We start from the raw sequence: 17,494 nt of genomic DNA, 5'->3' as shown, positions 1-17,494 counted from the left end.
CTTCTTGCAAACATATGGCCCTTTCTACTTACAATATTATCTTATATCGAATATTTTCTTTTCTTCACCCACTTCCTTCTCTTCAAGACATTACACATACATACATGGATATATATATATATATATATTTATATATATATGCATATATATGTGTGTGTGTGTATACATGTATATTAACCACCTCCAACTTCTTTTTAAACAGTAATAAATATTGTGTCAAAACACTGCTTTATGGGTTTCTTTCCTTCTTTCCTTCTTTTTTACTCTCCTTTCTTTTACCTTTCTCTCTTATCTTCTATCTCCTCTGTTTCTCTCTCCCTTACTCTTGTTGTCGCTACCAAAGCTTTAAGGGAAGTTTCAAGTTCTCACTTGGCTTTTGTTTTTTTCTTAAAAATAGCACTCAAACACATGAGCTAACCCTCCAAGCAAGTTTTGTTTATCTACTTATTTTGCTTATTTCTTTTTTTCCTAGTTATTTCTAGTTAATTGGAGATAGATTCTCAACAAACTGTTCAGAAAGGCTGGCTTTGAGCTGTGAGCCTCAGAATGCATGCGTTCCTAAGATTACAGACATGAGCTACCAGGGCCCAGTTTGTGCTGTCTATATGCTTTATAACATTTACATCCTCCTGAAATGGTAAATGTTATTAGTTCTTCTGTATATATAAGGAAAGTGTTGCAGATCTATTTTTCAGAACCAAAGTTAATAAATATTAAAATGTGGATTTAGGCACAGGTTATCTAACTAAAAATATTATACAATAGATAAGCTGGACCTGTCCCTCACAGAGTGTCCCTCCCCTCCTCACACTCTTATGGACTGACATCAGTCTGCTGTTTTACTTGCTCTGCTGAAACTGTTCCTTGAATTCAGGCCATTTGTAAATGCTTGATTCCAAAATTCAGTGATTTTTTTTCCAGGTCTTTACTTCTCAATTGAGAAATGAAGTCCTCCACAATTTTTCCCTTCTCTGATTTTTCCCACTTTCACCTCTTCATCCCCTTCTTGATCATATCAGTTCTTGATTTTCTTATTTTTGATTCTTACAAATTCAGATAAAAATTAGCCATATATTTTGGACTTTTTAGTAACTCAGTAATCATTTTTTGAGGCTCTCATCTTCTGCACTTGGATAAAATTGGCCAGCTATTCCCTGGTGAAATTTGTACACCAAATGCATTGGAGAAGCTTTAAAGATATTTAAGAAAAGGAAGCAAAACACCATCTCTAGAAAGATGGCTTACGTTTATATTTTCATTCTAAAAAGGCACCCTCTAAACTTCCTTCCTATTCATAATGTCCAAGTAATGCCATCAAAAGATAGCAACAGCACATAAATAGTACTCAATATGACACAAAAACAGCAAAGATGTAAGCCATGAAGTATTATATAAAGAACTGAAAATATTCAAACAAGACCAAGAAAAATGATCCCATTTATACTATGTATCTCCTATAAGCTTACTTATAATACATAATTATATGGGCCAACCTTGTCTATCTGCTTGTTTTCTTGATTTGTATAGAACTTAAATATGGTACACTTGTAGAGGTTCTACCAAGTTAAAGACTATTTCTGGGAAATGTTTACAATACATGATGTATAAAGCAAAGCTGTAATGAGATGATGTTTGGTTATTAAATTGGTGAGCAGTTATGCTTTAAATTTTTAATTGAAAGGCTTAAACTCCAATTTGGTTTAGGAACACAGCAACATATTCTAATGTGACATAGATAGGGAAAATTTCTTTGTCTTTAATCAACTTATCATGAAAAAATGTCTAGGACTTTTTTATTACCTAGAGATATCTCTGGCTGTCATTAATGATTTCTCAAAAACACAGTATTAGTAGTGGCCAGCAAAAGGAAGGTGAAGTGAAGTAGTATACACGTGCAAAAAAAATTCCTTCCCTTCTATAAGTTATCCCTGTCTCCACTGCTAAGTTTATCTATTATCCGTCAGTTTCTGTATTCACTAACGTAATTTTCCCAAAAAATGACTGACCTCAACTTTGTTACCAATTCTGTTTTTCTTACTTTCTTATACATTCTAAAGTTCAAAAAATTAATACTTTCTCAGTAACAAGAATACTTCTAAAGAAAGACATCATGAAACAAGGCACTGGTGGTTCAAGCATACAAATTTAGCTTTTCAGGAAACTGAGATGTGAGGACCATGGTTCAAACTAAACCTACGTTAGACAGTCTGTGAAAGTTTTATTTCCATTTCATTACCAAAAACCTGGAATTGTAGCTGTGGCTCAAATGTTAGTGCACTAGTCAAGCAAATAAAAGTTCAAAAACCTCAAGGATGGTGTACAGGCACTGAGTTCACACCTCAGAACTTGTTCTCTCCCTCAAACAAAAAGAAAAATGACCAGAAAAAGATAAACATCATAATCTAGCAGGAAACCACTGGCCCAGAATACCAATTTGGGGCATATAAATCCAGTACTAGCTCAGAACAGGAAAATTGCTAAAGCATAACATAACCATTACAATACTTGACAGGAAGGTAGTACAATGATCATTTTTTGTTCTTTAGGTAATATATGAGAAAATTATCAATTGCAATATGACTCCAACTGACAAATTCTCAAACAATTCATCTGCCTGCTCATCAAGGAAATTTTTCGTTATTAATAGTGTTTCCCAAATATAGCAAACCCAAGAATTTATGCACCTTTAATGGAGCCATAAAATCCTTCCTATCTACAAAAATAAATGACCTTCATGGTATACTAATAAGTTACCATTTTGGTTCACTCATTAGTTTCCTACTACTGTGATTTTGTCTACGTTTGTGGAAGAATTGGTGAAAGCCCAGATTCTGAAGTTTAAAGATTCAAGCTTCACTTTGAAGCCACTTATTTTCTCCACTGTTCCCTCTCTAGTTCCCATGGCATGTGCTTTATACTTTCAAATATAAACCAAGATCCTTCCAATCATAAAACACATTAACAAGCAAGTTGAGAAAATGAGTAATACTTAGTAAATGTAAAAAAAAATCTATTGCTTTATTTATATTGAGAGTATGTAGGTAGCTCTAAAATAAGGTAAAATTCTCTTTCTATATAGCAAAATGAAAAACATATATATGTTTGTGTGTGTGTTTGTATATATAAAACATACCCAAATGCTATAAAATATATTACTAACTAGAAGACCACATTCCAAATGAAAAGCTGTGAAATTAATTTTTTCTGTATAATGAAATTTCTATCAAACTTTTAAAAGTAGAAGAAAATTGACAAAAGTTTTTAACCTTTACTGAGAGTAAATTTATCTGAGAGATATTTGAATTGAAGATTTAAAAAAAAAAAACCCGCCTTACCACATAAGGGGACAGAAATTAGTCAACCTAGTACTACTGCCAAAATCAGACAAAACAAATGAAATAGTACAAAACCCAGAATCACATCTTCTGTTTGACAAACATGGGCTTTTCAAGTAAAGGAAAAATAATGTTTATAATATGTAGCTGCTAGGCAGAAACTGGTGTCTCCCAACTTTAGCTCCAAGTACCCAGGAAGCTGTGGTCACAGGATCTCAGAAAAGAAAAGACGATCTCATGGCAGAAAAGTTCATGAGAACCTCATCACCAATTAGGCAGAAAATAGCCACAAATGAAGGTGTGACACAAGAGGTAGACCTCAAGCCTTTAACAAAAAGCCAAGTAAGAAAAGCAAGGTCCTGAGTTCAAACCCCAGTACTAGCACAAAAAAAAAAAACAATTATTATCTCAATGAAAATAATAGGAAATGTAGTGCCATTACATCAGTATTTCAGAGCTTAAATATAAATCAATTGATATGTTATTTACATAAAATTAGGAATGTATATGGAGGAAACAGAGATTATGTTTTCTAACTGTGGAGTTAGGGAGGAACTTTAAAGCAAAATGTAAATATCAGAAAAAAGAAAAAAAAAGATGGACTAAATTTGGCATAAAATATATATCACCAACAAAAACTAGGAGAACTTATTTATAAAAAATAATCTGGAACACATTTGTTAGTTAATAGAAGTTATAAAGATATTTTTAAGTTTTCAGATGCAGAGTTGTAGCCCAACAAAATGAAGCTGGCAATTGAAAGATAAGAGGGGAAAGTAAAGGGGAGGAGTGTAAACGAATGAAGAGTGGATGGTAATGGCAGTATGCAGTCATAATATTCAATGCATATCCTATGAAACTAGGAAAGTTGAAGAAATGGCTTGGGTTAGTAGGAGGGAGGTGGTAGAATGATGATAGGATTGATATTGAGCAAGATACTTTGTACTTATAAACTGGTATTTTGACAGATAAACCCTTTGTACAACTACTTGAAGATAATAAAAATATTATAAAAAACAAAAAAAATTAGCTGGGTACCAGTGTCTACAACTGTAACCCTGGCTACATAGGAGGATTTGAGTACTGAAGCCAGCCTGGGCAGGAAAGTCCATGAGATTTTCATCTCTAATCAATCACCAAAATGTCAGAAATAAGAGTTCTGGCTCAAGTGGTAGAGCACTAGCCCCAAGCAAAAAGAGCTCAAGAATAGTGCCCAGACCCCTTAGGGCCAACACACACACGCGCACACGGACGCATGCACGCACGCACACACACACACACACACACACACACACACACACACACACACACACACACACACACGTCTTTCAAAATTCACTAAAAAGAAATCTTCCTAGGCCGGTAGTAGTGACTCACACCTCTAATCTGAGCTACTCAGCTTGATATCTGAGACACTTGGTTCAAAGACAATACAAGCAAGAAGATCCTTAAACCTTATATGAAAATAAATAATAAAAAGCCAGAAGAGGAGCAGTGGCAATACAGAATACAGGCATAAAAGGCAAAACAAAACTTGTTTCAGTCAAATAACAACATATACTGAGAGTAATATAAATTGTCAAAAAGACCTTTTGAAAATATATACAAAAAGCACTAAAAGTACAAGTACCCTTTAACCCACTGGCTGTAACAAAACAATAAAAGAGGGGCAACTTGATAAGCTAAGCTGATGTTTACCATGCTAATTCATAACTTTAACAGTGAAGAAACATATAAACTAGCTAGCAAGTTACCGAATAAGACAATACTTTTTATTCTGACATTCAGACATCACAATGATAGTGTACGTATATATTGATGTAGATAGATGATAAATAGCTAGATAGGTAGATATAAAAGTAGAAATATATTTGCTGCTAATTATTCATTATTAAAAGCCTTCACAAGAATTTATATATTCCTATTCTAAGCTCTTGTCTCCTGCCTCAACATAAAAGGAAAATAAACATCCATAACTAGCATTTTACTTTTACAGGAACTAAGCACAAGCTCCTCAAAAGCTCACTCCATCTTTCACCACATAGTCAAGCCCTCTACTTTTTAAATTTACATATCTCCTTTTTAAATTTGAGCTTAGAATTCTTACCTTTCTCTCTCTCCCCCTTTTTTTTCTCTCTCTCTCTCCTCTCCTCTCCTCTCTCTCTCTCTCTCTCTCTCTCTCTCTCTCTCTCTCTCTCTCTCTCTCTCTCTCTCTCTCTCTCTCTCTCACTCTCTCTCTTGAAAACTAAAAGTCTAAATGGTCATCATCTTTTTTAAATACTCTCATTGAAGCCAGGACCCAATCACCTTCTTAGTCTTAGTTTATTTCCATTCTTTTTGTTGTTATTGTTGCTCTTGGGGCTTGAACTCTGGTCCTGAATGCTATCCCTCAGCTCTTCAGCTCAAGGTTAGCACTCTACCACTTGAGCCACAGTGCCACTTCCAGTTTTCTGAGTGGTTTATTGGAGATAAGGGTCTCAAGGCCTTTCCTGCCTGGGTTGGCTTTGAAACATGATCCTCAGATCTCAGCCTCCTGAGTAACTAGGATTACAGGTGTGAGCCACCAGTGCCCAGCCTCACTTTATTTCCAAAATAAAGCTTCCACCTCTCAAAGCAGAGCATTATACAAAGCATGTACCAAATAAATTTTTTCCATTAACATTTTCTATGTACCTACTGCATGACAGCAGGACAATATGATGCTGAGTTTGGATCTCAAAGATCATGAAATATGTTCATGTATAAATATGACTAGTGCTTGGGAAAATTGGGAAGTGGAGTAGAAGTATCAATAGGTTATTGATATATTATTATTGTCACCATAGTATGTATATTAGCTCAAATTCCCAAAAATAACACACTTAACAATGTCTTATGCATGTTTTAAATATTTGATAACAATATGTATCTATATAAATATATAAAGTATCAATAGATATTTGGGAATAAGAGAAGTAAGATAGAGAAAAAAGGTTTGATTAACCTAGATAAACAATAAAAAAGTACTACTATTCTGAAGCCTATATCTTGAGAAGGTGGAGATTACCACTGTCAAATTCAGGTTCACCATACATTTTCCAAATTTACAATTCTCAAGTTATACAAGCAAAAGTTATGGTTATAGTTTGGAAAGAATCCAATGATAGATTTGAAGTTTGTCTCATGAAAGGGTAATTTGTCTTCCTTTCTTAGGGAAAGAGAAAAGTAAGAGTAAATATCAAAACATTCCCAACACAACAGTTGATTTCCTCCTGGTATCATTTAGTGCATTTTTAATCTAACTTGTTTCATTTTCTAAATTGTTACAGTTCCTCAAACAATGGTGCAGAATGACAATATGAAAAGAATGAAAATGCAGTGAGACAAAGGTAATCTCTATAAATGAGTTGATTTAAACTTGCTTGCCATTTTCTCATTCATAAACACTACATTGATGCATTTCACTTACAGTGGATTTCACTCACAGTATTCTTTTGCTTGCTTGCATTTTGAGTTCTGCTGCCTAATTTGTTAGCATATGGGTTGAGTAAGGGTAGTTCATGCTGTAAAACAAGAAACAAAATAATGTCTGTAATCTTTTTTTGGGGGGGAGAGGGGATCCGGTCGTGGGGCCTGAACGCTGGGAATTGTCCCTCAGCTCTTCAGCTCAAGGCTAGTGCTCTACCACTTGAGCCACAGCGCCATTTCCGGCTTTTTTCTTTTTGCTTATGCGGTGCTGAGGAATCAAACCCAGGGCCTTGAGCATGCAAGGCAAGCGCTCTACCACTGAGCCACCTTCCCAGCCCAGTCTGTAATCTTAATGCAAAATGTTGCCATCTATTGTTAGAGGAAATGAGGTGGAAATTTCAAAACCTAAATGAGTAAGATGAATCAGTAACTGAATAGAATTTGTCACATATCGTTTCCAATGGGAATAATAAAACAGTACAACCCATCAAAGCATTTTTAAAAAGAAAAGGTAGGCATGGTGATTCACATCTGAAATCCCTACTCACTCGACTAAGAAAGATCATCGTTCAAGGTCAATGTGAGACAGAACTTTACAAGACCCTATTCTCAACCAAAAGGTGTGTAAAGGTACACACCTATCATCTCAGCTAGGGCACACAGGCACACACACAAACACACACACACATAAAGAACAGGAGGATTACAGTCTATACTGGCTCATACCAAAAGCAGAGATTATTATCTCAAAACTCACAAGCACTTCTGTGCTCATGAGAGAGTAACTGACTACCAAGTCAAAGACTTGAATTCAAATCCTAGTATTTCCAGAAAAAAAAAGAGAAGAAATACATTAAATGATGAAAATATAGCCACTTTCAATTGACTTTCCTTTGAAAAGGGGGATTTAAAGATAGATATTTGAGGCATCAGAACACTGGTTTTAAGGTGAAAGGTTCCAAGACTTGGCTGGGAAGGAATTCTGGACATGGGTTCTCTGCAGTTTTTCAGTGCATGAAAATAGCATGGCAAGGGCACTGAAAACCAGTGAAATAGAAGTCTTCCTTGTATTTTACTGCAAATCTTCAGAAATACAAGAGAAGCCTCATTGGTCTAAAGATTAACAAGAATATTGTTTCATTAGGAGATAATTGTGTTTTTCAGCCACTGTCTTCTCCTAATACATGGAACAGATTTTTAGTAAATAATGTGCAATTGATTTCGTACAACTGAAAATTTTGAGGCAGGGAGTAAAACCAGATCTTTGGAAACAAGAATCAAAAAAATGGAACAGTAAAACTGGGCAGAGTTAAAGGGGGAATAAGAAACAAAGGAAGTAAGCAAGAAAGAATAAAGGAAGGGCTAATAAAAGATTATAAGTAAAAGAATCAACACATTATAAAAATTGAAGCTAATCAAAATACATCACAGTAGCTTACTGACTTGGTCAATCTTTCTAGCTTTAATTCTATCCTAGTTATTATGGCTACTCAGTCTCTGAAGACTAAGATCTACAATGTTTAGAATTAAGAAGCAAATTGATACAATATCAAAAATAGGAAAGTAGCACATATTATTTTATTTGTAACATTTTCACATCCTTCAAATTTAAAATACATCATGGGAAATTACAGATAAATAATTACCTGGTAGAGCCAATAACATTTGACAAAGTTTGGGGGAAAAGATTAAGGTGGTTATGTATTTAGAATTTCTTACAATGAGATGTACAAGGCATTATGTCGAAAAATGAATTTTACAACTTCAGCAGGGGTGGGGGGCATGGGATGGGAGGGCAGGGATGTTAAGGAGGAGGCAACAATGCTTAGTAAGAAATGTACTCATTACCTTGCTCATGTAATTGTAACCCTTCTGTACGGTATTTTCACAATAATAAAACTTATTCATAGTAAGTTTTAGCAATGTTTATCTTACATCTCTAATTTTGATAATCATCAAAAGAAGGCTGACTCTTTTTTTATTGTGAAAATACTGTTAAGACTTCATACTTTGTAGGTCCTTGTTCTGGTGATAGGTCAACATGTGCCACAGTGTTAGGAGCCCCTCCATGTATACAATTCAGGTGAGGGTGTTTTGTCAAGTTTGGAGTGGTATCTTTGATTAACTTATGTCTGGTATTTCTAATATGATTTTATGTATTTGCTTATGTATTGTCTATTGACACAAATAAAATATTAGTTTGTGCCTCATGGTATACTGCCACAAACACTGCACAATTGTTCATGTTTTGACACGGATACTTTACTCTGAAGTTACAACATTGAATACTCTCTAGATATGTCTTTAAAAATAAATTTTAAATACCTCTGATTACATTGAACATATCTGAAAAGAATGCATATAACATTGGTTTCACCTGACTTTAATAAGTAGGCACCCAAATTCTTAGAGGAAAAAAAAATAAAATCTCCCTTGAAGTTCAAATACATACATAAAAATGCTTCAAGTTTATAAGAAAAAGACAACTGATCAAAAGATTAAGTTTGATTAGAAAGGCTTAGTGGTTCTGAAAGATAATGAAATTAAAATACTGTTTAACTGAAATTGTTTCTGGAGCTACTCTTTTATTATTATTAGCACACTAAGCTTAGAAATGGATCTATTATTTCCTTTAAATAAAAGTTATAGGTCAAATGGCTTTATTTTCATAATTTTTTAAAATGTGACTTGAAGGTAGTAGGTAGGCCAAAAGGAATAAAATTGCTGTCTTGCTTACACTTCATTAGATCCCCCTTTGGTCATGTCACTCTTCTTTGTGTGATCACCTTAAAAGCAAACTGCATTTAGAAATCAATGATCCCAGAAAATCTTTGGCTACCCACTTATCCTGATAGGTCTCTTCAATTTTCCCATTTTCCCTGGGTCGTCATATTTTACTGCTAAAATAATAAACAAAACAAGCCTGTCATGGTTAGAGTGCTAGCCATTTATTCTTCATTGATAAAATAGACATTGATGAGTTTCCTAGTATATATCCTCTGTGTCAAAGGCTAGAGATATGATAATAAAATAACAGGAATTTTCTATTGTAGGAAAAAGATACAGTAGATAATGGACAAATATCACACAAACCAAGTGATGAACAGTATTAATACCACAAAGAGGGAGAAAGGTACTCACCTATTCAGGTCCATAATCTAAAGAAAAGTTGATGGAAAAGTGCCTCCAGGAGACTAAAAAGGCCAACAGGGATCCCAAGAAGCTTATTATTAGCAACGTCCTGTGGGAAGTAATAGTTAACACTAGCACCTTTTCCTGCTTCCTATGAAGGATGCTGATGGCCTATTACAAAAAAGCTAACTACACTGAACTTTATCACTGAGATATGAGTATGTCACAAAAGAAAGGTATAGCCATAGTTTCCACTGTGTTCCAGCAGTGACATCAAATATGCTGAGTATTCCAACATGACATTATTTAGTAAGGAATGTGTTCTTCAGTGATATTGGGAAGCTGGGATGCAGTCGATACTATTCTCACAGGTGTACACCAAATTCAAAACATTTCTCCTCACTTACTGTTAGCAAGAAAACATTTCCTTGATATGCTTCACTTGTTGACCTCTCTAGGCTGGTCCCAACTTTGCCTATTCACAAGAAGATGAAGGGTTCAATCTTCTAAAATGAATTTATAATGCTTCTGTACTATTCATTTCAGTTTGACAGAAGCTCTAAAATCTGACGTTCTTATTTATCTAATGAAACTTTAATTTACAAATCAAACTAATATACAGGGGTAAATTTGGGTCAAATTACACATTATTGACTAAAACTATGCAAAAATTCCAGGGTTATAATACTGTTGAACATAACTGATAAGAATGTAGTTGAAGTTATTTTACCTGATTTTTAACTAGGCAACAGATCTCCATGAGGGAGAAATGTAATCTCTCTTGGGAGCTCAATGTGTATATATAATATGTTTCAAGATTATTAGACAAAGACAAGAGGCCTAAAAATAAATTTTAGCTAAAAATCTTGCCCTGAAAAACAATTAGTAGTAGGAAAATATTGAGGGGGAAAAAACTAATAACTAAAACTGCTTCTGGAACTTTATAAAATTATTATCAAACACAAAAAGGAGTTGATGTTTTTAAATCAAAGGTATAGGATAAATGGTTATTATTTTTCATGAAGTTTTTTAAATGACTGGTAGACAGAACAGAAAAATTTATGTCTTGCTTTCCGTTCATCTGGCTCTCCTAATTCCATTTTGGATATTTTGAAGTGTGCCGTCACCTCAACCCAAGGTTATATTCAGAAATCACTAATCATGGAAGTTATTTTGGTACTCTTATTCTGAATGATTCATCAATTATTTTACTGAATATCAATGTAAGTTATGATATGCCACTTTCAAAATAAAAAAAAACATAAAACAATTATCACTCATACAATGCTATTCATTCATTAATCATTTAACAAATATATTTTGAACAGTTTTGTGGGTTGGAGGACATGGGTATGCTTTTGGTCTAAACCCTTTATCCCTAAGGAGTTAGGTGAGTCACAAAGGAATGGATTGGTCACAGAGAGCCCTGTTTCCTAGTAGTGATCAAGAACCCTGAGTATCCAATGTTATGACCTCAGGTGAGGGATGTCTTTTTTATACTGTCCTTGAGCAGCTGGAGGTTATAGACATAATGACATAAGACTATATTCAGTAGGCTAGAAGACACTTATCTGCACTTGCTGTTAGCAAGGAAGCTTCTCCCCAGTGTTTTCAAAGGTCTAGCCTCTCTATAGTAGGTTCAGTTTTGGACAAATGGGTGGAGGAGCCATGCGGCAAGAGAAATAGCAGGAATTTTGCCAAAAAGAAATCGCCCATTCACTTCAGGGTGAAAAATATGTTTTAGTACAGACTTAGAAGAGTGTGGCTTCTCATCAGTGGCATAAGCTCAGCAGCATCATGGGATAAGCCACTGATACATGCTGTATTGCAGGAACTCCAAAACATGACAAGAAATGTCACAAATGCTAACATACACCATATCCTTTTTGTAACGAGTACAGAAAAGTTATATGGATATATAGAACCGGTAAGTAGTCTCTCTTGTGGCCAAGTATCAGAATGGGGTTTGCCACATTGATCCCAAGATACTTAAAAAAGTGATGGATGTGTCATAATTGCATGGGGCATGGCATGGTAGGGTGTGTCTGTTTTCTAGGCTACTAAAAAATTAGAGGCAGAAAGAATTACTCGAACCCAGGAACATAAGCCTACCCAAACATAATATAAGATAGACAAATAGCAAACAAAAAAGCATTAGTAGCTCCCCTACTGGTAGGGTAAAGAGGCTTCATGGAGGCCGTTCAGGGAGCAGTCCTTGTCTTTAATTGTTCCAGCCCAAGGACCACACATGAGAGTAGTCAAGCCTTTAGATCTGTGAAGATTTGGCCTGAGTTATCACAGCATGTAGGACCTAGCATCCATGACCAGTACTAAAACTGCACCATTATATACATCTAATCCAGATGAGCTTTCAGAGAGCAAAAAATATTTTTAAAAATACAGAAAAGAAATTCAAATAAACAAATGTTTCACTTTTGTATTCTTATTTATTATCCCAGTAGCAAGATCATAAATAGATGAGGGAACCATCTGTGGTAGAAATGATAAAGAAATGAAATAGAAGGAAAAAGTTGTTTTTTCTGAGTACCTTGCCTTATATTTAGTCGTGAAAGATCTGACCAGGCTATATACTCTCTTTCAGAAGTTCGTATACAGAACCTTCTATAGAGGAGAAAGAAGATCAACTGACTTGTCTGGATGGGATTGTTATAGATCACATTTTTTCCTAAGCTGGGGGTCTTAGAAGTCTACTGATGTCTTTTGCACTGCATATGGAAAAGTCAGACCCATAAAAATACAAACTTATTTCTATTTTTTTTTTTTTACAAAAACTTCCATACATTTATTGCTCAGCTCATTCTTAGGGCAAAGAAAAAGAAAAAGGGAAATCAGACTTTTAATTTAAACTACAAATCTTTCTAGGTAGTATTAAATTTTTCAGTCTGAATTAAATAGAGCATAAATATTTATGAATTATCTTGATTCTCCTCCAGTGGAGGAGTTGTACATGATTTTGTTGCGAGTTTTGTATTTTTTCCCAAAACCATTAGAAAATGAGCCACTTTTGCTTTTGTTTCTTGAACCACTACACTCACTTCATCCTGAAAGTCTTGTAAAAAGACCTAGTAAAGAGCCCTTCGAAATACAGACATCAAAATTGAAGGCATAGAAAAACATATCTACTGAAAGTTAAAAATCTGTTGTTGTTCTATGTTAAGCAAATCAAACAACTTTGCTTCACAATACCCAGTCTTTTTATATTTGTATTAAATTGATACCCTAAAAAAACATCTAGTGATTGTTTATATGGTGAGTTTGTCTAAGTTGTCAAATCCCTTTGATTTATTTTAATTTTATGTCCGAGACCGGTACTCTAACTCAGTATCCTTCTGCTTTCGCTCATTGGCTCTACCAACTGAGCCAAGCTTCCAACCCCAATTAAATCCCCTTTAAAATAAGAATAACTGATTTAGGAGTAACTTTTTTTGCGTACTTCTGTTTTTTTCTATACTGTTAAATAATTTTTGATGCAGTTAAATCATATTTCCTTTGTTACAAATGTTTTACGTTGTTTTTACATTACATAATCCTTGTACTTGGTTTTCTAGAATGATTTTTAAATCTCTAGTCATTTTAGTTGGACATAAAGCTTTACAAACTGACATTTTTAACATATATCTAGTATGACTCTATAATCCACAAATCAAACTAATAGATTGGAAGCCAATAAGAGTCAAATTGTTGGTTACTAAGAACTTGGAAAATCCACCAGGTTTGTTATGATGTTGAAAAGTTTAGATGATAAAAATGTATTTCAAGTTGTTTAGCATGATTTGTCTAGGCACCAGAGTTCTGTGAGGGGGAAAAAATGAAATCTCTCTTGAAGTTCACATAGATATATAAAAAGTGCTTCAAGTTTATAAGGCATAAAGCCAATAGGCCCCAAATAAAGTTTAATTATAAAGCCATGCTGGATGTGAAAAACAATGAGGTCAAGTAGAAAGTTCTTCAAGGAAAATTAATATATAACTGAAATGGTATCTGGAGCTTTAAAAATTATAACTAGCAGACTAAACTTAGAAATCAATCATCTTATAAATATGTTAGAAACAATAGCAAGAAAGAAAAACAAATTGAGTCTTGAGGTAAATGCTTGATGAGAAATGTACTCATCACCTTGTTCATGTAATTTTAACCCCTCTGTATGGTATTTTCATAGTAAAAAAAATAACTTATTAATAAAAATTCAATCAATTGCCTTTAAATCAAAGATTGGATGATTATTCTTCATCAAAATTTCTTAACATATGACTGGTGCATATATTAGAAGTCATTAAATTGTTGCTTTGCTGTTATCTGGCCCTTCTGATACAATTAGGGATACTGTATTACTCTTTGTGTAATCACCTCAAATCCAGACTTCTTTTGAATAACTCAACTTAGAAGTTCCTTTGCTATACTCATATCCTGACACACTCTTTAACTATTCTATACTTGAGTATTGATATAGTGAACAATATTCGTGTCAAAATAATAAACAAATAAGCTACCACTAATTGAGGGCTATTCATTCACAATTCAATTAAGAAATTATTTTAGGCAGTTTTATGTACATAGCCTCTGCTAAAGGCTGAAGATACAATGATGAGCAAGACAAAGGTTATTTCTACTCTTGTGAACTGTAAAGTTTTGTATGGAAAAGAGACACTATGCTTGTAGCTCATGCCTATTGTCCTAGCTACTCAAGAGCCTCATGTGGTAGACAACTAGCCATCACATACACACACACAAACAACCTCGGGGATACCGTTCCAATCCTTAGTTCATGCCCCCATAATGGTAATAAATAAAAGAATTAAGAGGTACAAGACAATTATTACACAAACCATATGACTGACAGTGTTACACAGCAAGGAAAGGAAAGAAGGTACTCACCTATTCAGATCCACAGTCTAAGAACAAGTTGGTGAAAAAATGTTCCCAGAAGACCAAACAGGAGCATAGGGGACCCAAGAAACTTCCCAATAGCAACCTCTTATGGGTAGGCACAGTTAAGTATCACATTTTCGTTCTTGCTCTGAAGAATGCTATGACCAATTACAGAACACCTAATGGGTTAGGTGACTCATAAAGGAATGGAATGTTCATAGATACCTTCTATAGTTTTCCAGTAGTGTTATCAAGTAAATTGAATAGGTCTGGGAAGTTGACTCAGTGGTAGAGTGCTTGCCTTACAAGCATGAGTCCCTGGGTTCGATTCATCAGCACCACATAAGCAGAAAAAAGCTGGAAGTGGTGCTGTGGCTCAAGTCGCTAGCCATAAGCTGAAGAGCTGAGGGACAGCACCCAGGCCGAGTTCAGGCCCCACAACCAACAACAACAAAAAAGAAAGAAACTTGAGTAGTCCAATGTGATAGCTTAAGATCAGAAATATCTTTTTTTTTCAGTTATACTCAACACTGAACAACTCTACACCCAGGGAATGTGTAGACGCTGAGCAAGCAGTATTTGAAGGAGGAAGGACTATCCCTCCTGCATCTTTTACAGCAATCATATTCAAAACAATAAAACTTTAGTACCAAAAAAAGAAATACCTTTTCTCATGATACTTGCATAGGGGGAGGACCGCTACACAAAGTCCAACACAAAACATTTCTTCTCAGTTATAGTAAGTAAGAAATCTTTTCCTCGGTGTGCTTCACTATACAGGCTTCACTAAGGTGAACTCAGTTTTGCCTATTCCCCAGAGGATAGAGAAGCCATGAATCAGGAGCATGGGCACAACTTTTGCCAGAAAAAGAACTGCCAGTTTCCTTTAAGGAGAGAGGACAAAACAGAACACGGGAAAAGTGTGTTAAGAAATAAGGTAAAGACTGTGGTTCCTGATCAGTGGAATGTGCTTACAGCCATGAAGGATAAGCCATGTATTAAATGCTGTACTATGGAGGAACCAATAGACAGCTGTCTATTTGCCTATGTGCAAATGGGGATTGGCTACACTGAACATAAGATCACGTTATAGAATTATTAAAAAGAAATTTATTAATAAGGTTCTTAGTGAAAATACTGTACAGAGGGGTTACAATTACATGAGCAAGGTAAAGTTAAGGAGTACATTTCTTATCAAGCATTGTTGCCTCCTCCTTTGTTTCCCCTTACCATCCCGGCCCTCCCACTCCCCTGCCCCAACCCCACCCTGCCCCTCTCCCACCAATCCCCCCATACACACGCCAAAGGGAACCAGGCACCAGTAGTTCAAACTTGTAATCTTAGCTACTTAGGAGACTAAAATCTAAGGATCAAGATTCTAAACCAGCCCATTCTGTAAGAACCTTACCTCCAATTAACCCACAATAGCTGGATGTAGAGCTGTGATTCAAGTGGTAGAGCACTAGTCTTGAGCAAAATAGTTGAGGGACTGCCCAAGGCCTGAGATTAATCTCTAATACCAACACATACACAAACACACACACACACACACACACACACACACACACACACACACGCATGCACGCACACACACACCACAAAACTGGATTGAGCCTAACATGGTAGGGGTGTGCCTATGGTCCCAGGTGCACAAAAATCTGAGAAAGTAGAAATCAATTGAGACCTTATACTAAAAGGAACAGCAAATAAAAGGCATTAGTTGTTTCCCACCTCAGGCTGGAGGGCCCCTATAGCAATAGTTTAGATAAAAGCATAATCTCTATCTAGTTCAGCTCAGATACTACACTGTGAGTAAATAAGTCTTTAGATGATTAAACATAGGGCCTTCAGCCATCACACACTGTGTATCAGCCAGCAATAGTGACCCATAACCTCAAATGTACCATTATGTACATCTACGCTGAGAAAGCTTTCAGATATGTAGCCCAGAAAGTATCTGATAGCCATTGTATAGAAACTCACCAAAGTATCAAACCATACCTGTCTTGAATTTCTGATTTATGAAGTTATGAGCAAATAGTTGTTTTAAGGTGCTAGGATTTGAGTAATTTGTACATAGCAGAAACCAGGTGAAGGGAAGTGATTGGGTAGAGAGGAAGGTTAGCCAAGAGTTAAATCCTTAAAAAAAAGAAGAGTTAAACCCTCAAGTTAGCTAAGAGATGAAGTTCATTATACTACTTAACTACTTCTGTGAATATCTCAATTTTGACTTTGTAAAACCCACTGACATAACCATATTATATACAGCATATTACAATATAGGAAAAATTATAACACCATATTTCGATTATAATCAAAAATATAATCAGCCTATTTTAGAATGTTGCAAATTCTACCAACATTTCACAGATTTCTTCAACAAGTAAAGATTTAAAAAAGGGGGATTGTCCCCCAACAACAAATCTTCAAGAAACAGCTGACTGTATTCATGATTTCAATATACATGTACACTCCCCTACCCACCCCCCCACCCCCCCCACACGAATGTATGCAACAGCTCAACCTACTCACAAACATCCACTCAACATGAATCAAGGATCTTCCTGTAGTAGTTGAACTTTTAAATTTTTCAAGTGTTGTAAATAATTGATAACAGATACATAAGCAATTATTTTCTGAACAGCACTATGCTATGGAAATGAGAGTTCACTATTATTATTACATAAAAT

General features: G+C 35.1%; 1 long non-coding RNA gene across 2 annotated transcripts in view; it reads right to left on the bottom strand.

Annotated features, from left to right (window-relative positions):
• The window catches only part of LOC138817928 (uncharacterized), a 139,604-nt gene that overhangs the window by 75,176 nt on the left and 46,934 nt on the right, over window positions 1–17,494 (bottom strand). The gene's annotated exons all lie outside the window — the stretch shown is intronic.

Source organism: Dipodomys merriami, unplaced genomic scaffold (genome assembly GCF_024711535.1).
Source record: "Dipodomys merriami isolate MVZ:Mamm:240054 unplaced genomic scaffold, mDipMer1.0.p SCAF_708, whole genome shotgun sequence".
Lineage (NCBI taxonomy): Eukaryota > Metazoa > Chordata > Mammalia > Rodentia > Heteromyidae > Dipodomys > Dipodomys merriami.
Note: the sequence above shows the minus strand (reverse complement) of the source record. Positions and strands in the feature narration are given on the sequence as shown.